At 40.2% G+C, this 24,382-nt stretch overlaps 1 protein-coding gene across 2 annotated transcripts in view; it reads right to left on the minus strand.

The window, feature by feature from the left end:
- CHD6 (chromodomain helicase DNA binding protein 6) overlaps nt 1-24,382 on the minus strand; it is a 211,972-nt gene that overhangs the window by 171,481 nt on the left and 16,109 nt on the right. The window contains exon 1 of one of the 2 annotated variants that reach the window (XM_077951822.1): nt 5,585-5,760. The exons of the other annotated variant lie outside the window; for it this stretch is intronic. The gene's annotated coding sequence lies outside the window, so the exon portion shown is untranslated. Of the gene's footprint in view, nt 1-5,584; nt 5,761-24,382 lie in introns of those variants that run through there. 2 annotated transcript variants of the gene reach the window in all.

Below are 24,382 nucleotides of genomic sequence, written 5' to 3' on the forward strand. Positions count from 1 at the left end.
CCCTTGAGCCCCTATGCTCAGCCTGCTCCCACCCTGTGGAGTGTACTTTCGTTCTCAATAAATCTCTGCTTTTGTTTCATTCTTTTCTTGCTTCATTTGTACATTTTGTTCAATTCTTTGTTAAAACACCAAGAACCTGGACACCCTCCACCAGTCACAATAAGATGGCCAGTAAAAATATATATTTATACAAACACCAATAACTTTGTGAAAAGAAACCTCAAGCTTTCTTTGTATGCACTTGCTATGGTTCATGTCATGAATACCAAGTGAATACCAACTGGCTGCAACTGCATACTCAAGGAACTGGTGCCAAGGGAGGGCCCGTCCACTCACACAGACCAGACATGAGAAGTCAACCTTCCGGAGGACAGTTCGGCACCACACTGGAACCGATCCCAACAAAAAACAAACAAGCAAACAAACAAAAAACAAACAAAAAAAAACGCCACAGAAGTAGACCTCATATTTATCCTGTCTCCATTAATGCACCTAGAATTGTGCTAATATGTCCAACATAATATTCATCTTGAATTTCTACTACACCAAATCCAATCATTTCTCACATTTCTCCCTTTCATTGTATGGTTTGTCCCTCTGAGGAGCTGGTCACCTCACTCAACAACCAACATGAGAAGCTATACAAGACAGTCATTAATGAAACTAAAGAATCAACTTTTTTTTTTCAACGATTAAGTGAAGCCAAAAAAAAAAAAATTATCTTTCTAAAGACTCTATGCCATAAAATCCCATATTCTGACTCATTACCTAAAACTACATACCATGAAAAAAAAACTCTGCGAAATGAATTCTTTTGAAGAAACAGTAATATGATCTATATTCACTGAGTTGTCTATTCTGTAGGTGAAAAAGCAAGCTTCTTTTAATATATAAGAAAAATTAATTCATTTTTTTTCTTCCAGCAAAATTTACTAAACAGGAAAAGCTGCAGAGAAGTCAGGAAAATGATTCAGGAAATGTTTCTGTGAGAAGACACAAACATCTTTACCAAAACATGTTAGGCACTTGAAGAAATTCTCTATACACGAAGAAAATTAATCCTGTAATAATCATTACCAAAACAATATACAGCATCAATATTCGAATCTGTAAACAGAATAAGTAAAAGTAAGAAACATGTTGTCTTTAAGCCCATCCCCACTATATATGTAGAGAATCAATCCCTGGAGGCCTTTACTGTTAAGTTTTACCACTGGCACAGGCCACCTGAAACTTCAAACACAGTCCTGGCGCGGTGGCTCACGCGTGTAATCCCAGTACTTTGGGAGGCCAAGGTGGGCAGATCACCTGACGTCAGGAGTTGGAGACCAGTCTGGCCAACATGGTGAAACCCTGTCTCTACTGAAATACAAAAATTAGCCAGGCGTGGTGGCATGCACCTGTAGTCCCAGCTACTCATGAGGCTGAGGCACAAGAATCACTTGAACCCAGGAGGCAGAGGTTGCAGAGAGCTGAGATCGCACCACTGTACTCCAGCCTAGGCAACAGAGCGAGACTCTGTCTCCCCCCCACAGAAAAGGAAACTTCAAATACAGACTCAAACTCACAAGATGAGTACATCTCAGTAAGAACCAGACCTGAGGATGCTCCCTCATGTTTTTCCATCTTATCCCTATCAATAACATCAAACTATTCAAACCATCAGATTGTTATTATAATGTCCAGATTCTTGAGGATCTAGTCATGTTCTTATCCACACAGATTAACTTCTTATCAGACTAACACAAAAGAAGCACAATCCAAACATAAAAACAGAGAAAGAGAAAGGTGGTTAACTTTTTTGTGAAAAACATGCCTGCTCAAATTATCTACAACTCCCATCTGAACTAACATTTGGTAGAATAAATACACATGCTAAAGTAAAAACAGAATGAGGGACAGAAAAGGAAGGAAAAAGAATTATTTAAGAATTTGTTAAAATACAAGACACATTACTTCAACTAAAAAAAAGAAAAATCACTAAGCAAAGAGACGGCAGAAATAAACTTAGAACAAGACGGTCTCTACAGTACCTCCTGGCTTGGTTCTATAATCAGAGACTTGTGGCCACTATTTATCATGATTTAGAGAACGTGAAAAATTGTTTATTTGGTATTGGATACCAGCTATTTGGCTTTCTGCTCCAAAAATAGCCTGAAAATATATAGCTAAGATTTATCTGGGTGGCTGCTTTGTAACAAGCAGCTTTAACTTCAGTGCAAATAGAGTCCAAGGGTCAGAGTGGTATCCTGTGTGAATCTGTGACCTCAAGCTGTCTGCTAGGTTTCTCTTGATTTTTCCATCTACTCTGACCTCAAAGATTCTCCTACAGAATTTGGGGGCTATTTCTGCTCTAAAGTCAAGTAAAGAGATTCAAAAAAAGTTATACATTAAGAAGGACTTTCCAAAGGGAAAACCCTAAATATTTGCTCCTTTAGGTGGACATGTAGTGTGTGTGTGTGTGTGTGTGTGTGTGTGTACACACACTACGCATATGTGTAAACAAAATAAATATATGTGTAGCAAACATAATAAAGCAAATATATGTGTAGATTACTGGATGTTGAATAAACAGATTATCTTCCAAGGCTAGTGGGACAGTACACTTGAGTTATTTTTCTAGTAATAGAGACACAAGACAATTGATTCTCTCCCTCTCTTGTAGTACAAATCCTATAATCAGCTGTCTGGGTCCATATCTTAGCCCTTGCTAATTGTTAGCCACATGGCCAGAGTAAATCACTTAACCTCCTTGCCTCAGTTTTCTCATCTACAAAACATGACAATCATATGAGGATTAAATAAATTAGTAGATGCAAATTACAAAGTACAGTGTCCGGCACATAGAAAATACTATATAAGGTTAAATACTGATATTTAAACAATAGCCATCCTAGGTTATAGACAAAATACGTGATAACAGCAGTGAGAATAAATGACCTATATGGATTTCAGTCTTTACCATGATTCATACTCCTCAATCAAATAAACTTTAGCATTTTATTTTCCCTGGTTGAGGAGCAAGTCCCCCACACCCCCAATGTAGACAAAAAGCACAAATGCATAATGCAGAAACACGACTCCAGATCAAAATCTGTTACCATAAAACTGTTTAAAAACAACACATTCAAAAACAAATAGGGGGCACTTAATTTAGCAAAATACAACTTTTAAACATTCTTATCTATCACAATGACACTTCTTTTACAAGGCATAACCACAGAAAAAGGTATAGTGCATAGTGAATAAATGGATTTTTCAGACACCTCAGAATTTCCTCACATTTTAAAAAAAGAGTTTTTTAATAAAAAATTTGTGTCACTTATTAACAAAATGAAACTTTGCTCTTCTTAAAATGTAGCAATAGTGAAATAATTATTTAGGCAACAATCACCAATGAATGTTCAGTTCAAACCAATTAGCTGAGCATAGTGGCAGGCGCCTGTAATTCCAGCTACTCGGGAGACTGAGGTAGGAGAATCACTTGAACCCGGGAGGTGGAGGTTGCAGTGAGCTGAGATCACGCCACCGCACTCCACTCCAGCCTGGGCAACAGAGTGACAGTGAGACTCTACCTCAAAAACAAAAAAAAAGGAAAGAAATTTTCTATAATAAAAAAATTTATTGCTGGGTACAGTGATGCACACCTGTAATCCCAGCTACATGGAGGCTGAGGTAGGAGGATCACTTGAGCCCAGGAGTTGGATACCAACCTAGACAACATAGCAAGGCCCCCATTAAAAAGAAAAAAAAAATCTACTTTGGGAGGCCACGGTGGGTGGATCACCTGAGGTCAGGAGCTTGAGACCAGCCTGGCTAACATGGTAAAACCCCGTCTCTACTAAAAATATAAAAATTAGCTGGGCGTGATGGCGTGTGCCTGTGATCCCAGCTACTCGGGAGGCTGAAGCAGGGGAATCGCCTGAACCCGGTGGTGGAGGTTGCAGTGAGCCAAGATCGCACTACTGCACTCCAGCCTGGGCAAGAGAGCAAGACTCCATTTCAAAAAGAAAAGAAAAGAAAAGAAAAGAAAAGAAAAGAAAAGAAAAGAAAAGAAAAGAAAAGGCCAGGTGCGGTGGCTCACGCCTGTAATCCCAGCACTTTGGGAGGCCGAGGCGGGCAGATCACGAGGTCAGGAGTTCGAGATCAGCCTGACCAACATGGGGGAAAACCCCATATCTACTAAAAATACAAAAATTAACCGGGCATGGTGGCTTACGCCTGTAATCCCAGCTACTGAGGAGGCTGAGGCAAGAGAGTTGCTTGAACCCGGGAGGTGGAAGGATGCAGTAAGCCGAGATCACACCACTGCACTACAGCCTGGGTGACAGAGTGAGACTCTGTCTCAAAAAAAAAAAAAAAAAAAACAAAAACAAAAACCAGAACTTAAAGGCTAAGAGAAACAAGACACGAGAACTCATAACCAATCCTAAGTTTGGCCACCATCCATGAGGAATGAAGAACTGCAGAAGGCCTATATTTGTAAAACACAAAAACATGAGATACTAGTGGTCTCTGAAGACTATATGTGAGATGCTTTAAGCATACCTCGTCAGCAGAAATTTTCTGCACATTCCTATGGAGGTGTGCTTTCCACTAAGCAATGGAAATCTATTACCGAAGTATAAACAAGATGTCTTGATACCAAACTGAACTCTTCCAACCTCCTCACCCTTAGGAAAATTATTCGAAGAAACTGACTACTAAAACATGCTTGTAAATAGGATACATATATCTCTAAGAGTTCAGCAGCTTGCCTCTTACTACTTTTCAAGCTTTTCCAACACTCATATATTTTTATACAATCAAAGAAATAATCTTTAGTACAATAAAAGAAAAAAAACGGGTTTTTGTTTTATTTTGCTTTCTGAAGTACATTTACAGCAATCTCTTCTCCATTTCCACTATTCCCAACTTAGGTCAGGCTATGATCACCTTATACTTGGTATCAGTGTAGTTATAACATTAACTGAATATATCACAGATTCATAGGTCAAGTGCATCACCAATTTCCTTTCAAAACTTAAGAAAACAGTCTACTGCATGTATAGACAAGGACACTGTTATAATGTTACAAACTACTATTTTTATAAGGGGGTTCAGCAGGCAATACAGGCACCAAAGCTATACAAAGAGTGTTTACTTTTTGCTCTATAACTGTCCTTTGTATCTCTTCTTGTTATGTAAAGAAAATAGTGAATCCAGCCCGGCGCGGTGGCTCACGCTTGTAATGCCAGCACTTTGGGAGGCCGAGGCAGGTGGATCACCTGAGGTCGGGAGTTCAAGACCAGCCTGACCAACATGGAGAAACCCCGTCTCTACTAAAAATACAAAATTAGCCGGGGTGGTGGCACATGCCTGTAATCCCAGCTACTCGGGAGGCCGAGGCAGGAGAATCGCTTGAACCCGGGAGGCGGTTGCGGTGAGCTGAGATCGCGCCATTGCACTCCAGCCTGGGCAACAGAGCCAGACTCCGTCTCAAAAAAAAAAAAAAAAAAAGAAAATAGTGAATCCAAAATATTGTACCTTAACAGTATTTTCCCAACAGCTGTCCGCCAAATATATCTTACCAGGCTAAACTCACCTTTCTGTGACTCCCTTCTCTGCTTCACACATCTCTTGATAGGCTCACCCCTGTAATCCTAGCACTTAGGAGGCTGAGGATGGCTTGAGCCCAGAAGATCAAGAACACACTGGGCAACTTAACGACACTCCATCTATACAAAACATAAAAAATTAGCCAGGTATGGTGGTGCATGCCTGTGGTCCCAGCTACTTGGAAGGCTGAGGCAGGAGGATTACTTAAGCCTGGGAGGTCAAGGTTGCAATGAGGTGTGATTATGCCTGGGCAACACAGTGAGACCCAGTCTTAAAAAAAAAAAAAAAAAAAAGAAGAAGAAGAAAACAACAAAAAATACATCTATTGAACATGTTTTGTCCAATAATGGTGGTAAAAGGAGACACTATAAAAACAACAATAAATGATGCCTTACCTTTAGGTAAGAATGAATACAGTTTTAACATACAATTCAAAATAAGCTATAAGATGAAGTATATTTGGTTGTAGTGAAAGCTAATCTGGGAAATTTATTTCTCTATTGCTCTTATTCCCCCAGGAACAGGGCAGATTGCTCCTAAGGTAAGACAGAAGAGACAACATTATTGCTAGCAAAGCTGAAATTAATTAGCTCTGCCCCCTTTCTGCTGTTAATATGCCAAGCAAAGGTGGTTACTTCCTTGATTAATACAGTAGTAGTAGTTATATTTATCCACACTGATAGATGGCTTTCCAATATTAAAGTCCTTCTACTCAAAGAACTTATCTTCTAAGAACTTAAAATTGGATTTGTCTAATATTCACTGTTAATAATAATTAAGGTAGAATGCAGCAGCTAACATTTACTGCATTTTGTCTTAATCATCATAATCATCCCATGAGATAGGTACAGTACTATTATTGTTCCCATTGTATAGACGAGGACATTGAAGCACAAGAAGGTCAAGTAACTTGCCAAAGATAACAGATCTAATAAGTAGCTAAGCCAGGATTCAAATCCAGGCAGTCTAGTTGCAGAGTCTATATTCTTAGCTACACATGATATGCCTGCCATAATGAAATAATATCATTATCGGCTGACCACGGTGGCTCAGGCCTGTAATCCCAGCGCTTCGGGAGGCCAAGGCGGGCGGTTCACGAGGTCAAGAGATCGAGACCATTCTGGCCAACATGGTGAAACCCCGTCTCTACTAAAAATACAAAAATTAGCCGGGCGTGGTGGTGCGTGCCTGTAGTCCCAATGACTCAGGAGGCTGAGGCAGGAGAATCACTTGAACCCGGGAGGCAGAGGTTGCAGTAAGCCAAGATCATGCCACTGCACTCCACCCTGGCAACAGAGCGAGACACTCTCTCAAAAATCACCATTATCACCACTTGAAATCTTTAAGGGGCAAACTGAAAAAGTAAATCTATTAGTACCTTCTTCTAAAATCCATCAGTCTCATTAAATCCTGTGAAGAAATATTTAACGAGCATCTGCCGTGTAGCCAGCATTGTGCTAGTAGTAAAGGGAACACTAGAGAAGAAGAAGACAGCTATTCCCTCAAAACCTTACTGTCGAGGTAGGGACACAAAACATACATGGATAACTAGGAGAGAAAATGTATGTCTTCTCTGTATAAAAGCAACTTCCTCATAAATTCATCCATGGCCAGCCCTCACTTCTTACTCCAGTGCATTTTTTAAGGTACATGACAGTTGACTGTGGAAACACAGAGACAATCTTCCCAAAACCTGTTGGTGGGCAGGGTAGTGTGGGTTTCTAAGGAATAAAAATAATTAAATAATCTCAACTCAATTCAATTATTTAAAAAAAAAAAACCCTACACCTAAAATGTAGTTAAGGAATCTACATATCCAAATACTAACAAAACCCTGTACCGGCTTTTAAGAAATCAGTCTCATGAAAAAGACAAACATGCTACCAAATGTGATTTGATGCAAGCGCTGATATAACTAAGGAAGAGTTCCAGACACGGTGAGTAGAATTTAAGGAGTAGGCAACTCCAAGGGGAAATCCTTGATAAGATGAATTTTTGGGGTATTGTAAAAGGAAACAATACAGAAATGTGAAACTTTATAATAATTGAAAATAGTAAATCCTGTAACAGGTGCTGAATATTCTATATGCACAAATATGACTCCCTGCCAAACCCCAATACCAATGTAACAGTAGTAGTCTCAACATCAATATTTAATATCCATCTCAGTCTCTATTGTTCTACAATAATGTCCACCAGTAGATCAAAAATTATAAGGCATATGAAAAAGCAAAAGGGGGGAAGAACCCATATGGAAAGACAAAGCAAACAAGAGAGCCAGACTAAGAAAGATGACCAAGATGTTGTAACTGTTGGAGAGGAAATTTAAAATAACAACAATTGATATGCTAAACAATTTAGTAGACAATATGTATGAAGAGATGGAAAACTTCAACAGAAAGATGAAATATGTGAGAAAGAATCAAATAGAAATGGTATAATTTTTTTAAGTCATCAGAGATTTAAAATTTCCTTTGATGGGCTCATAAGAACACTCTACACAGTCAAGGAAGCAATCGATGAAGACAGGTCACTAGAAATCACCCAAACTGCAACAAAAAAGGGGAAAAAGCAGCGGTGGAAAACACAGAAAGAAGGCGGAGAGCTCTGGGATATGATCAATGGCATCATATACATGAAACTGGAGTCCTAGATGGCAGAAGGGGATAGAGAGGGGAATGAGGCAGAAACAGTATTTGGTAGCGGGTAAAAAAAGGCTAAGAATTCTCCAAAAATAAAGTCATCAAACCACAGCTCCAAGAAGCTCAGAGAACCCTACAGAATAAATACAAACAAGTAAGCACACAAATAAATATAATAAATACAATAAAGAACACATATCTAGACATTTTACAGTTAAACGGCTAAAAATCAAAGTTAAACAGAAAATCTTAAAAGCAGCCAGAGGGGGGAAAAAGACATTACCTCGGAAGAAAAAAATTAAAATAAAAAATTCACCAGACTACTCATCAGAATTCTTGCAATCCAGAGGACAATGGAGTAATATCTTTAAAGTAATGAACGAAAAAATAAACACACCTCACAACCCAGAAATATCTCCCCAAAATGAAAGCAAAATAATGAGTTTTCAGACAATTAAAAGCTAAGATAATTCAATGTCAGCATACCTGCACTACAAGAAATGGTAAAGGAAGTTCTTTAAGTAGAAGGCATATGACACTGAACAAAAATGAGGACCTACATAAGAAGTGGATACCTCCAGAAATGGCAAAAACGGAGGTCAATGCAAGATCTTTTTTTCACATTTTTAATCATTCTAAAAGATAACTGCCTAAAGCAAAAACAGTAGCAATGTATTGTAGAGATTATAAAAAATATAAAAGTAAAATATATAACAATATCATATATGATGAAGGGGAAAAACTGGACATATACTGTATTGTTAGGATCTCATACTATATGAGAAGTAGTATAATATGGGAAGGTAGGTTGTGATGATGTATTTTGTAAATCCAAGAACAATCACTAAATTTTTATAAAAAGGCATAACTAATACATCAATTATAGAGGTTAAATTGAATTTTAAAAAAACCCTCAACCTAAAAGCAGGAATAAAGAGGAAAGGGGGAACAGGTCAGAGACAAATAGATATCAATTGGCAAGATAACAGACTTAAATTAAACCATATTAATAATTATGTTAAATGTAAACAGTCTATACATACAGGTTAAAAGGCTGGGATTATCACAATACCCAGTTATATGTTTCTATGAGAAATCCATTTTAAAGACATAGATAGATTACAAGTAAAATGATGGAAAAAGATACACCATGCACACACCAATCAAAAGAAAGCTAAAGAGGTTATATAAATATCACACAAAATAGATTTGAAATAAACAGTGAAAGCAATAGAGACATTCCATAATGATAAGTGAGCTAATTTATCAAGAAGATATAACAATCCTTAATATGGATGCACCTGACATTAGAGCTTAACAGCATACAATCCAAGAACTGCGAGAACTGTAAGGAGAAATATACGTATCCATAATTAACAGTGGACTCAACACACTACTTCTGGTAATCCATAATGTGTAGAAAAAAATTTCTATCTAGAAGATGAGAATAACACTACAACCAACTTTACCTGATTAATATTTACAGAACACCCCACCCTACAAGACCAGAATATACATTCTTTTCAAGTGAATATGGAATGCTCACCAATATGGCCTATATTCTTAGCCATAAAACAAACCTCAACAAATTTGAAAGAATTAAAATTCTATTATCCAACTACAAAAGAATTAAATTTGAAATTTACAGAAAAATATCAGGAAAATCCATAAATAAAAATAAAACACACTTCTAAACAATATATGGATCAAAAAGGAAGTTAACAAGGGAAACTAGAAAATACTTTGAATTGAATCAAAATCAAAGCAACATACGAAAATTTATGGAATGCAACTTAAACAGTGCTTAGAGAAAAGTTTATAGCACTAAAGCTTATATTAGGGAAGAAGAAAGACCTCAAATCAATTAAACTTCCACCTAAGAAACTAAAAACGGAGACCAAATTAAACCCAAAGGAAGCAGAAGAAATCATAATGAACAAAAATCAATGAAATTAAGAACAGAAATATAGTAGAGAAAAGGAAAGAAACCAAAGCAAGTTTTTAATAAACCTCTAAGCAGAATGATCAAGTAAAAAAAGGGAAAAGACACAATTTACCAGTATTAGGACTCAAAGAGGAGACATCACAAGGTATATATTAAAGGATAATAATGGAATATTATTAGCAACTTCCTGTATATACATTTGAACTTAGATAAGTTGAATAATTCCACAAAAGTACAAGCTACCAAAGCTCACTCAAGAAGATATAGAGTAGCTGGGCGCGGTGGCTCACACCTGTAATCCCAGCACTTTGGGAGGCAGAGGCGGGCGGATCACCTGAGGTTGGGAGTTCAAGACCAGCCTCACCAACATGGAGAATCCCTGTCTTTACTAAAAATACAAAATTAGCCAGGCATGGGGGGCATTCCTGTAATCCCAGCTACTCAGGAGGCTGAGGTAGGAGAATCGCTTGAACCCGGGGGGCAGAGGTTGTGGTGAGCCAAGATCACACCATTGTATTCCAGCCTGGGAAACAAGAGTGAAACTCCGTCTCAAAAAAACAAAACAAAACAAAACAAAACGAAACAAGAGAACTTGAACAGTCCTTTATCTATGAAAGATGGTAAATTTACAGTTAAACGCCTTCCAACAAAAACTCCAGACGCAGATGACTTCACTGGTGAATTTTACCATATTTAAGGAAGAAATAATATCAATTTTACATATACTCTTCCAGAAAATAGAAAAGGAGGGGACACTTCCCACCTCACTTTATGAGGCCAGCATTACCTTGACATCAAACGCAGCAAATACAAGAGACCATCAACCAAAGACAAAGATCAAAACAAGCGACATTAAACTCCTTAACAAAATACTAGCAAATTGAATCCTGCAATATATAAAAAAGATAATGAGAGACAGGACTAGCTGGATTTCCTAGGCTGACTAAGAATTCCTAAGCCTAGCTGGGGAAGGTGACTGTACCCACCTTTAAATATGGGGCTTGTAACTCAGCTCACACTTGACCAATCAGGTAGTAAAGAGGGCTCACTAAAATACAAATTAGGCTAAAAGCAGGAGGTAAAGAAATAGTCAAATCATATACCGCCTGAGAGCACAGGAAGAGGGACAATGATCGGGATATAAACCCAGGCATTTGAGCAGGTAGTGGTAACCCTCTTTGGGTCCCCTCCCATCGTATGGGAGCTGTGTTCACTCTTATTAAATCTTGCAACTGCACACTCTTCTGGTCTGTGTTTGTTCTGGCTCGAGCTGAGCTTTTGCTCCCCATCAACCACTGCTGAATGCTGTTGCAAGACCCACTGTTGACTTCCACCCCTCCGGATGCGGCAGGGTGTCCGCTGTGCTTCTGATCCAGCAAGGCGCCCACTGCCTCTCCCAACTGGGCTAGAGGCTCGCCATTGTTCCTGCACAGCTAAGTGCCTGGGTTCGTCCTAATCGAGCTGAACACTAGTCGCTGGGTTCCACGGTTCTCTTCTGTGACCCACAGCTTCTAATAGAGCTATAGCACTCACCGCATGGCCCAAGGTTCCATTCCTTAGAATATGTGAGGCCAAGAACCCCAGGTCAGAGAACAAAAGGCTTGCTGCCATCTTGGGAGTGGCCCACTACCATCTTGGGACCTCTAAGAACAAAGATCCGCTGGTAACAATAATACATCAAGGTCAAGTGAGATTTATCCTAAGAACGCAAGAGTAAGTCAATCCTCAAAACATCAATCAATATAATTCACTGTATGAACAGACCAAAGGAAAAAACCCCATGGTCATCGCGATACACAAAAAGCATGTAACAAAATTCAAAATCCATTTCTGATAAAAGAAAGCTCAACAAATTAGGAACAAAAGGTAACTTCCTCAACTTGATAAAAAGCATTGACAAAAAACGTATAGTTAATGTGACTGAATTATTTTCCCTTAAATTCAGGAACAAGACAAAGACATTTAATCTCATCACACTGATTCAATATCATGTGAGGAGGAGGGATCCTAGCCAGTGCAATAAGGCAAGAAAAAGAAACAGAAGGCATAAAGAGTAAACAGGAAGAAATAAAATGGCTATTTGCACTTGACGTAACTATCATAACACAGAAATCCCAAAGAATCTATAACAAGAGCTTCTAGAACTATAATTTAATAAGGTCATAGGCTGTAAGATTGACATATAAAAATCAATTACATTTCAACATACTAGCAAGAAACAACTGCAAATTAACATGTTTTAGTACCATTTAAAATAGTATCCAAAAAACATACTTAGAAAAATACTTAGAGATAACTCTAATTAAGCAGAGCCTTGTAATTGTTATAAACTAACTTTAAATGGGCCAATCTCTTCTGTTACAGAAATACTATGGGATAGCCTAAGTAGCCTAAACCTTCCAAATGAGCTGATTTATTTTCTTCTTATCTTTGAGGTGAGAAGAAAATAAGTCAGCTTATTCAGGATTTTGGAATAATAAGCAAGCCTTTCAGATGAGTAGAGGGTCTCTTCTCTCATGCTTTTCATTGACAAAGGTTCATCCCAAGAGTTTACACTGTAAGGTTAGTATCTTGGAACTAGGAAACAAACAAAAAAAAATGAATGCAGCCTCAGAATATTAAAAGCTTGCAAAAGTAAAGTTCCCTCTGGCAAGTGGGGAACTGCTCAGCCTGAAAACTGACAAGCTTTAATACTCACTCCCCAAAGCATGTCATAATGACATTAATGCTGTACAAAGGACAGCCTCCTGTTAATAATGCAGTGCCACATCTAACTGACCAGAGGTGGACTCCCTAACCCAAGAGCAGTCAATGCCTGAATGGGCCAGCAACTGATGACATTTCTGTGGTGAAAAACAAACAAACAAAAAAATCCTGCTGGGCAAAATAGATTCTCTCAAATTTGAAATGGAATGTACCAAAAGAATAAAGCATTAGGCAACAGGAGTAAACGCTGAGAAGTCATGAAATTCAGAGAGCCTGAAGGGGCCATGAGGGAGGGACCTTGGGCATGGAAAAAGTAAGAGGGAGCACAGTGTGTAAGCAAGCAGAAGCTATAAAGTAGAGGCAGGTAGCAGCAAGTAGGATGAGGAAGCCAGTAGGTGGGAAAAGAAGGGTGAGGTTGACCCACAGGGAGTGAGGTAAATGGCAAAATCCTATAGAGACTATCCAAGAAAACCTGCTTACGAAAGCCCCTGGAGTTGTCCTGGATCCAGCAGGATAAATGTGTTAGTCATCATCTATTGCCACAATAACGCTGAACAACAGACCACAAAATCTCAGTGTCATACAACAATAAGAATTTTATTTTCACTCAGGCATCTGAGTTGCGCTGGCACTGCTTTAAGCACAGGTCGTCTCGGGTGGCTCTGCGGTATGGTCTCACAATGAGAAACAAGCTGAAGAGGCTGCAGCGATTCAGGGTTTTTCTTCTCACAGTCATGGCAGAGGCACTACAGAGTTAAGCCCATCAGCCCAAGCATCCTACTAACCTCTGCTTTTATCTTGTCCACTAACATCCCACTGGGCCAAAGTAAGTCATATGCCCAAGCCCAAAATGAAGAGGCAGGGACAAAAACCCATCTCCCATGAAGTTATGGCAAGGTAAAGATGTAGAAAACTACTACAGGAGAGTGAAGAATTGAGACCAATGATTCAGTCTCCCATACCACTCCACACCACTTCTCTAAGCTAGTCAGGCCTCAATCTCTGTACCCTGCAAACTGAAAGAGTCTAACTAAACACAGGGATCAAGAAAATTTTCTAGGACCAAAGACATGCTACCCTAGCTCCCACTCTCTAATGCAATGTCATCTAATGACCCTGATCTCCTCTTTCTCCCCTTACAGGATATGGTCTAAAATTATTTTGTTGAAATATTTCTAATCAAAAGGTGATGGGGGGACTCTTAAGAAAGCCAGGAGATTGAGAAGCCAAGGTGGGCGGATCACTTGAGGTCGAGAGTTCAAGACCAGCCTGACCAAATTGGAGAAACTCCGTCTCTACTAAAAACTAAAAAAATTAGCCAGGCATGGTAGCGCATTCCTGTAATCCCAGCTACTCAGGAGGCTGAGGCAGGAGAATTGCTTGAACCCGGGAGGCAGAGGTTGTGGTAAGCCAAGATTGTGCCATTGCACTCCAGCCTGGGCAACAAGAATGAAACTTCATCTCAAAAAACAAAAAAAGTCAAGAGACATGTCTAGAAAATACGGCAGCAATCATTCAAGGATTTTCACAGATGGAAGGTGCCGATAAAACATACAGACTACCCTACAAGGTATAAAGAATTTCAAATCAGACTCCTGTGAATCCAAGGGTCACAGGTTCCCAATATCCAAAGCTTTTGAATACTATCAGCACTTTTCATGGTTAAAAGAAAAAAAAAAAATTCTAAGTGGTATTCTCTACCTAATTTCTTTTTTTTTTTTTAAAAAAAAGGAGATGAACCCCACACACAAGAAAAGTGGGTAAAGTCAAATCTAAGTATAGAATAGAATGAAATGGTAGAAAACAAAATAGAAAAATTTGGAAAGTTAACACATTTAATTTGCTAGAGTAATAGGTAATATTTACTGTCTTAAACAGAGAGTCTTTTGAGAAAAATAGTTTTCCTCAAAAATAAGTAAAATCTGGATACACTTTTGAACTATGATCCGTTTCAAACAATGAATTTACTCCTTTTTAAAAGAATTAACAATGACACAATAGTAGTACTTCATTCAAAGACAACGAGTACACATATTCACACAAATAGAAACTGGAGCTACAATGCACACTACATTTGCTGCTGTTCAAAGATTTAAAAATGCCTGTTTCTGACCTAGACTATCCTGGCAAAATCTAATTAGTGGTCAACAAATCCATGACTAAGGGAAGGAACAAAAAGGCAATGGACAGCACTGGCATTAGCAGGGATGCAACATGAGAACACCCGGGAATGCTGTGAATTCCCAAGATTCCCTGTTTTACAACAGGCTGGGTCTAATACCAGTGGGTGTGAGTTAACATACCTTAGTAAACTCTGTGACACACACCATTATGATAAATACTATTACACTGAATATCAAAGATTTCCAGTTCTCAGGTACCTAAAACATGCCTCATCTGCTACCACAGAATTCCTATTCATGTAAAAACAAAAGCAGTCCCTCCAAAATTCAATTTAGGAAACAATTTAAGAACTGACTATGTAAAAGCACTTCCTTAAAAGACTTCCTTAAACAAGAAAGAAAAACACCTATCCCTCCACCCTCTTTGTGGCCATCACAACAGAAAAATCAAAATACAATCCTTCTACAGAAAACAATTTCTTGCCTCCAAGGAGAAGATTCAGGCATTTTAAAACAGTTCTTTGGTATCCAAATGTTTTGATAAGGAGAATGCCAAGGCTGTTTAGTAGCTCAATCAAAAAGCGAGGGGTGGGGGTGGTTTAAATAGTAAAAGAGGGATATGGTTTGTTCAGCACTAGAATAAACTTAGAGTTATAAAAGTTATGAAATTATCTCCCTTGTGATGCTCACTGGCCTTTACAGTTTGGTTTCTTTACTTCTTAGTCTCTATTTTCAGCATTAATTTATGAGAACACACAAGGAATTAAGCTGTACTGCCCAAAGGGTATGTGTATGCACAGACCCAAGCCACTAAGAACTCAGAGATGGCACTTTAAAAGAAAGCCCAGCACCCACATGGGTCCCACACGACTTCAGCCTACAACACTGCTATCTGCTGATATTGCAGCTCTTCTAGCCTGTTTTTCTCTGGTGACAACCCCCGAAAAGCCCAACTCTTATTATAATAAGTTTTGAAACATGGGTGTTATGAGCTGCAGTGTCTGTCCCAAATTCATATGCTGAAGCCCTAACCTCTCTTTTCTCAGCATGTGACCATATTTGGAGATAGGGTCTTTAAAGAGGTAAGTTAAAAGGAGGCCATTAGGGTGAGTTCTAATCCAATATGACTGGTGTCCTTACAAAAAGATGAGATGTGGACACAGACAAGTACAGAGAAAAAGGCCATGTGAGGATATGGTAAGAGGCAGCTATCTACAAGCCAAGAGAAGAAAGAAGAGACCAAACCTGCTGACATCTTGATCTTGGACTTCCAGGCACCAGAATTGTGAGAAAGTAATTTCTATTGTTTAAGCCACCCAGTCCATGGTATTTTGTTATGGCCCTAGCAAACTAATGCAATGGAGAACAAATTTTGCTAAAAAAAAAAAAAAAAATTCCCATGATCAAGATGAGATGCTACTTCTAAATCTACCCTTACAGGATTTTTGATGGCTTAATGTAACACCTCAATTCATCTCAATTATTAAAAAAAAACACCACATTCATAACAAGCATTCTTACGGTTTTTATCTAACCTCATAAAGGTCTTCCACAATATCAATAGTAAAGCACTGTTGGAACCTTTTTCCCTAGCTGAAGCAATCACCAAAATTCACTTCCACTCTTTGCCTTCTCCACTATGGTATTTTCAAGACCATATGCTAAAGTGGTCACATCCCATGGCTCCATCCTAAGATGGAAGTCAAACTTATTTGCCAATTTTTCCTCAAAATTTCTTCCCAAAGTGATGTTTTTGGCATTCTTACACCAATCTAAAATCAAAGTACTGATACTGCAGGTCTCTGAAGACACTGCTCTGCTTCACACCTCCACATCTGTGCATGAGCCCTCTGACCATCTGGAAAACTCTCCTAATAATCCCTTAAGAATCAGAAGAAACTCACCACCTCTATAAAGTCTTTTGAAAACCATTTTCACCACCTAAAAGATGACCTACCACCCATTGTGATTATTTGTGCCAGAAACAGTAAGTTCCTCTTCAAAGCTTCCTTGGTCTGTCTTGCTCTCTACACAGCCCTTCCTACTTAATCTGTAAGGAACACTTGTTTCTCTGCTTAATCTATAACTAGCAAACCTCTCACTCTGTAAACAACCCTTCCCACCTAGTTGGTAACGGACAGCCTCTCCCTTCCTGCCTAATTGGCCTTATTCAATTTCAAACACTAGCCAATTGTGTCAGCTTAGACTGTGCGGTAGACTCCAGCCAATGGGGGAAAGGACACAGAAACAGGAACTGTTAGGGATAAAAACCCCTGCCCTACCCCGCTGGGTGTGCTCTTGCGATCTGACAGGTGCAGGCAGCACTCTTCCATACAAGTAAATGTGCCTTGCTGAAAATTTTTCTAAGTGCTGGTGTGTGTGTGTCTGTGTGTAGCACTGATGAGCACATGTCTCTAACAATTTGGGGGATCGTCCGGGATCCCATTCTCCTCCAGGGGAGGAGTCTCTGATCATCTCTTGGGAGGAGACGCATCCCTTGTTGCAGCGGCCTCAGGGGTGAGGGATTGAGACCCACCTGGTGTGATGAATAAACCCAGACTCTCAGCAACGCGGGAGGAAAGAGCCTACAGATACTGCAGTGACCTGGTAACTCTGTAAACATACCAAGGTAAGAAAATCCATGGGGGCAGTGAAGTACTTCCTGGGTGGTCAGGACACCCTGGAAGTTGACAGTGTGTGAATGAGACGCACAATTAAGTGTGAAGCAAGTGTGGAGTCCGGATTTGCAGTTCTGTGGTCACCTCATACAGCTTAAGGCGGCTTTCCTATTGGGGGTTTATACCGACCCACCAATGCTAAGAGGTACCTAAATTGCCGCGAGGGAAGTGGCCAAAGAAGGACGAAGAGAAAGCAAAGGAGTGCAGGAAACCTCCAGTGTGGGGGGTAGAGCCTCCAAAGAAATGGTGCAAGAAATCGCTAGTAAGAGAGCTTTAGCCCCACACATGCAGGAAACTCAGGGAAACGCCTAAAACTTCCAGGATGGGAAATAACCCCAAGCAGGACAGGGAATATAAAGGACAAGACAGACAGTAAAATTCCCTCTAATAGCCCTCTAGGTCTCATATTAAAATACTGTAAGGATAATGAAAGGACCAAACATAAGAAAAAGCAACAAATGATAAAATATTGTTGTTTTATTTGGACAAAAGAACCCATCCTCGAACGCTTTTTTTTCTTTTTTTTTGGCCAAAGTTTGGGTCAAATGAGGAATGGATTTGTCAACTTTTAATAGAATATGTCAATGACAAAAGTCCTGTCTCCCAGGAGGAAACAGATAGCCCTGTGCTGGTGGCAGGGGCCTGTCCTCCTCTACCCCTAAAAGCTACAGGAAATAAGCCAAAAGCTACCTCCCCTGAAAACAGAATCCCTACCCTCAAGCAGTCTAATACCACATGGGACCCTCAGACAACCCTCCCCCACCGACCACTCTGCCCCAAGCTGAACACTCAGTCCCTCCCCCATATAACACTGCCCCGCGGGCCCCGTCACCCCACATTCCCACTGGGCAGTTGCCCAAACATGCCCCTCCCTCGGGGAAGCTCCAATGAGAAATAGAACAATGCCAGAACAATGCCACAGGGACACTCACAACTTCCCTTTCCCCTCCTCCTCAAAGGACTCTACCCCAACCCTTTTTCCCTTAAGAGAAGTACCATGTGGAGGAGGGGGAATTGGCTTTGTAAATGCCCCCCTTAACTAGTTCAGAGGTCGAAAACCTGAAGACGGAACTTAAACCACTATTAGATGATCCTTCTGGGGTCACGGATCAAATTGACCAATTTTTAGGACCACAGGTATACACATGGGCTGACCTAATGTCCATCTTAAGTACTCTCTTTTCTGGGAAGGAAAGAACCATGATCCGCAGGGCTGCTATGATAGTCTGGAAGCGCGAACATCCGGTCAAAATATCCCTGCAGCAGAACAAAAATTTCTGGCCCAAGACCCACAATGGGATAATAACAATGCAGCCCACTGAGAAAACATAAAAGATCTTAAGGAAACGATAGTTAAAGGGATGCAGGAATCAGTGCCTCGAATCCAAAGTATTTCCCGAGCATTTAATATACAGCAGGGAAAAGACGAAGGGCCCGTGGAGTTTTTAAACACTCAAGGAACAGATGAGAAAATATGCAGGCTTAGACACGGAGGATCCCCTTGGGCAGGGGATGTTAAAGCTCCATTTTGTTACTAATAGTTGGCCAGATATCATAAAGAAATTACAAAAAATAGAGAACTGGAAATGGAAAGATAGGCCTATAGAGGAACTTTTGAGGGAGGCCCAAAAAGTATATGTAAGAAGAGATAAAGAAAAGCAAAAACAAAAGGCAAAAAATCATGTTGTCCGCTTTACAACAATGTACCAAAGGGTCCAAAACCTGTAAAGAACTTAAGCCCCTACTCACTAGGCCATATAAAGGGTATGAAAAAGCAAAGCGAGGAAACTTAAAAATAGGGAGAGAAAAAGGGCAAAACAAATGTTTCAAATGTGGAAGAATAGGTCACTTCAAAAGAGAATGTCCCGAATGGGAAAAGGAAAAAGAAAGAAGTCATCCCACTTATGGCCTTCAAGGAAAAATAGGGAGGTCAGGGGCTCTGTTTCTTTTATCTCAAGTTCCACTAAGAGCCCCTGATAAATTTAGAGGTGAGACCTAAACCTGAACTGCTCCCCGGAAAGACATCAGCTTATCCCTTATGAAATGCCTTATGGGTTGCCTTACTTAAATTCCACTAATGACTTCCCGACATTTGAGACAAAGGATCAGTTTCTTAAAAACTACGTATTTGGTCTGTCTGTCACCCTTTCCTTTCTCAGGACTCAAGGCCTCCTAGCACAAACCCCATCCCTCGAATTCGCAGTTCACCAACACCAACCTGGAGATCACATCCTTATCAGAAGTTGGAAAGAGGGAAAGCTCGAACCCACCTGGGAAGGGCCTTATTTAGCGCTCCTAACGACTGAAACAGCAGTCTGAACTGCTGAGAAGGGGTGGACCCACTGAACCCGAGTCAAAAGGCATCGCCCTCTCCAAAGTCATGGACCAAGTCATGGACCGTCATCCCAGGACCAACCCCCACAAGAGTAACGTTAAAGAAAAAAGCCTAATCTATGTATCCTTTTTTTTCTCTTCCCTTTCCCTTAGCTGCCCTACATCTCATTATTGATGTAACCACAGAACAGTCACCGCAAATCACTACTTTTGATGCTTGTCTTGTCATACCTTGTAGAGACTTGCAAAGGCAAAGGCAGCTCTCTACTTTGCCCTTCTTGGAAATTCTCAGACTGGGCAGATTCTATTAACTGGGCAGCTCCCTTAGACTTGGGATATTATTTTAAAAATTCTGTTAACTGGGAATCTCGTTCTCCGAAAACAACTTCTCTGCTGTAACTGGTCCAATGTTCCTATGGACTACCAAAAATCAGGGTTGGACCTCCCCAACGAGTCTCTGTGTATCCCTAAAACTATACACTCGTTTAACTAAAGGAAGCCCCCCTGCCAAATGCCAGCAAAACCAATGTAATCCAGTACAAATTTCCATTACTATCTCAATTTCCCAAAATTCCTCCCCTTCATTAAGTCGTTTCTATGGTATGGGAACAGAGGTCGCAGGGGCAGACTCTATAGGATTTCTCAAAATGAGTTTCATCGCCTCATCATTCCTTCCTCCCTCTCCTTCTAAACCTTCTAATCAAACTACTAGTCTCTCCCTACAATGCAATGGCTCCCAAAGTAGCCACTGTAGAAGTTAAAGATTTAAAACCAACCCTAGCTATTGAAACAGGGTACCAAGATGCAAATGCCTGGCTGGAATGGATTAAATATTCTGTCCACACACTAAACAAAAGCGACTGTTAATGCTTGTGCAACAGGCAGGCCAGACACCCAAATCGTCCCTTTTCCACTTGGATGGTCCTCTGACCAACAGGATATGAGCTGTATGGTAGCTCTCTTCCAAAACTGCACAGCTTGGGGCAATAAGGCATGCCGAACTTTCTTGCTGTTATTCCCGGAAGTTAAAAGCCCTGCAGGTAAGCCCCCAAGAGCCATCTGTCCTCCAGGTACCAATGTCAGTTTCACCTCATGTCTCTCACAGCAAGGGGAAAACTTGGCATTCCTTGGAAATCTAGCAGGATGCAGTAAGCCTAAGCCTTTTTGGGAGCTAACCAATCAGTCTGCCCTTGTTCATCCCCAAGCAGATGTATGGTGGTATTGTGGTGGACCACTATTGGGGACTCTGCCAAGTAACTGGAGCGGAAATTGAGCCCTAATTCAGTTGGCCATTCAGTTGGTTGGCATTTCATCAACCAAGCAAAAAGGACAATCGCAAAAAAAAGGAATACCCCCAACGGGTCCTTAAACCCTCACATTTATATAGATGCCATTGGAGTTCCACGAGGAGTGTTAAATGAATTTAAAGCCTGAAATCAAATAGTTGCAGGATTTCAATCTATATTGTTCTTGTGGGTAACTATAAACAAAAATGTAGACTGGATAAATTACATTTACTATAATCAACAGTGGTTTGTCAATTTTACTAGGGATGCCATTAAAGGAACAGCTGAACAATTAGGCCCTACCAGCCAAATGGTTTAGGAAAATAGGATAGCCCTGGACATGATATTACCTGAGAAAGGTGGGGGTCTGTGTCATGATTGGGGTCCAATGCTGTACTTTTATCCCTAACAACACAGCACCCGATGGAACAATTACAAAAGCCTTACAGGGCCTTACCACCCTAGCAAACGAATTAGCCGAAAATTCTGGAATAGATGACCCCTTCTCTGGTCTCATGGAAAAACGGTTTGGAAAATGAAGGGACTCAACCTCAATCTTTACCCCCCTTGCAATTGTTATAGGTATACTCATTCTTGTAGGTTGCTGCACCATACCTTGTATTCGTGGATTAGGGCAAAGGCTTATAAAAAAAGCCCTCACCAAAACCCTTCTTGATTCTCCCCCACCCTATTCAGATAAGTTCCTACTCCCAGACAACCAAGAGGAGCAACAAAGCCAAGATATGTTACAAAAATTTGAAGAGGAAGAACTATAAACTCAAGAGGGGGAAATCTGCCAGACACAGTAAGTTCCTCTTCAAAGCTTCCTTGGTCTTTCTTGCTCTGTACACAGCCTTCCTGCTAAATCTGTAACGAACACCGTTTCTCTGCTTCATCTATAACTAGCAAACCTCTTACTCCGTAAACAACCCTTCCTGCCTAGTTGGTAATGGACAGCCTCTCCCTTCCTGCCTAATTGGCCTTATTCAATTTCAAACACTAGCCAATTGGGTCAGCTTACACTGTGCGGTCCAACTCCAGCCAATGGGAACGAACACAGAAACAGGAACTACGTAGGGATTAAAAACCCTGCTCTACCCTGCTCGGTGTGCTTTTGTGATCGGACAGGCACAGGTAGCACCCTTCTGCAGAAGTAAATGTGCCTTGCTGAGAAATTTTCTAAGTGCTGGCTTTTCTTTGCGGCACTGAGTGCTTGTCTGTAACATTTGTGTCTGTCTCCTTCAATACACTGAAAAGTCCTTGACGGCAGGAACTGTATTCATCTTTAATCTATAAACCCCTGTAGAGCTCCTGTAAATGTGTATTGAATACATGAATGCCACCAACAAATTCAGACCCAACCCTCAATGGCACAAATCATATGTTATAATCAATGCCTCCCAACAATTTGAATCTCAAAGATATACTTTGCACTGAAGAAGCCAGATACAAAGCAGGACATTTTGTATTACTCCATTTGAAGTTCAATAACAGGCAAAACTAATCTTTTACAGAAGCCAGAACTAAGCGGACTGGGGTAGAGTGAGGGGGATATTATCTGGGAAGGGTCACAAGAGAACCTTATGGAGTGCTGGAACAGTCTCTATGTTGATCTCAGGGTGGCTGTTACACAGGTATATACATACCTAAAAGTCCACTGAGCAGTATACTTGAGATTAGTAACATTTACTGAAATGTATGTTGTATTTCAAAAACCCAAGTTCTATATATGGTCCTCATCTGCCCCAACCCCTATCCAAACATCAATGCTCAATAAACATTTGTGACTAAATGCCTAAATACTTTCTAAATAACAACAATCAACTACAGTATTTTCATATAAGGAAAGAAAAATCTAGTCAAGCAATTGCAGTTAGTTTGGGTTGGAGCTAGGCTAACCACCACCATCAGCTCACTCAAACAAGAAACTTGCTTCTGTCCAGAGTTGCAGTATGCCTACAGGTGCTGCATGGGTAGCATTTGCCCCTCCCTATGACTGGCTGGAAACATAATTCCTACTTATCCAGCCCCACTGCTGAGGCATAGGATCCCAATGGCATTTCAAGTCACTAGGGGAAAAAAGTGGAATTTTACAACTGAAGGTTCTTTCTATCACATCGAAAATCTAGACACACTGGCAATAAAATCAGAAGAAAACCTCTGCCCATCTTTCCAGGAATTTTCACTTAATCTTTCTGTGACTGTTACCGGCCTGACAAACTCGTATTCATCCTTCAAACCCCAACTCAGATGTTAACTCTTCTGGAAAGTTCTTCCTAAACTCCTCACCCTCCTTTGTTTCTTTTACTGTTCTATTACTTTGGTTCACTTCAATTTAAATATTGGTCACGTTTATTTCCCCTGTGATCATATTTGCCATTCTAGCATGAAGTACATGGCAGGGCTCTTTCGAACATGCAAACGTCTGTTGAAGTGACTTGAAACATGACTACTACTGGACATGCCTTACCATTTATACGCCCAACTCTAGAGTCCCAAAATAAGTGGTATTTCCCAGATAAGGCACAGTCTGTACTTATGAAGAGGGAGTGAAAAAACTATAAATATTCTCTAGGACAGGGTTATTTTTAGTATTATGGTCACCAGCCTCTAAGAGTGAATTTCAGAGTAGCAACCTGGAGACTAAATGACTCAAAGATTATGGGATCTGCCAGGAAAGGTATGCTCCTGAAGCTATGGTATAGCGCATATGGTCCCAGAGGCAGTGGGTTCACTCACTTCAAGGCAGGATCTTCAATGCCCTGCATTTATATAAATGTCAGAACAAGTAACTGTGCAACCCTGAACGAGTTACTTTACCTGTCTGTGCCTCAGTTTCCTCATTGGTAAAATGGGGTTAATAACAGAACCCAAAATTTCATGTGGTATTAAAGGATTAAATGAATGATACAGTGCCCGGCATATCATGAGCACTCAATAAATGTTTGCTCTAATTATTTCACTGCTCTGGGATGGGACAGGGATCCCTCAGTTTTATTTGGTCCTATCTTATTCCTGCCCTACCTGGCACTGGCACCAAATCTCTTCTCTGAGCCTCTCCACCACTGGT

The sequence above is a fragment of the Macaca mulatta genome, chromosome 10, assembly GCF_049350105.2.
Source record: "Macaca mulatta isolate MMU2019108-1 chromosome 10, T2T-MMU8v2.0, whole genome shotgun sequence".
NCBI lineage: Eukaryota > Metazoa > Chordata > Mammalia > Primates > Cercopithecidae > Macaca > Macaca mulatta.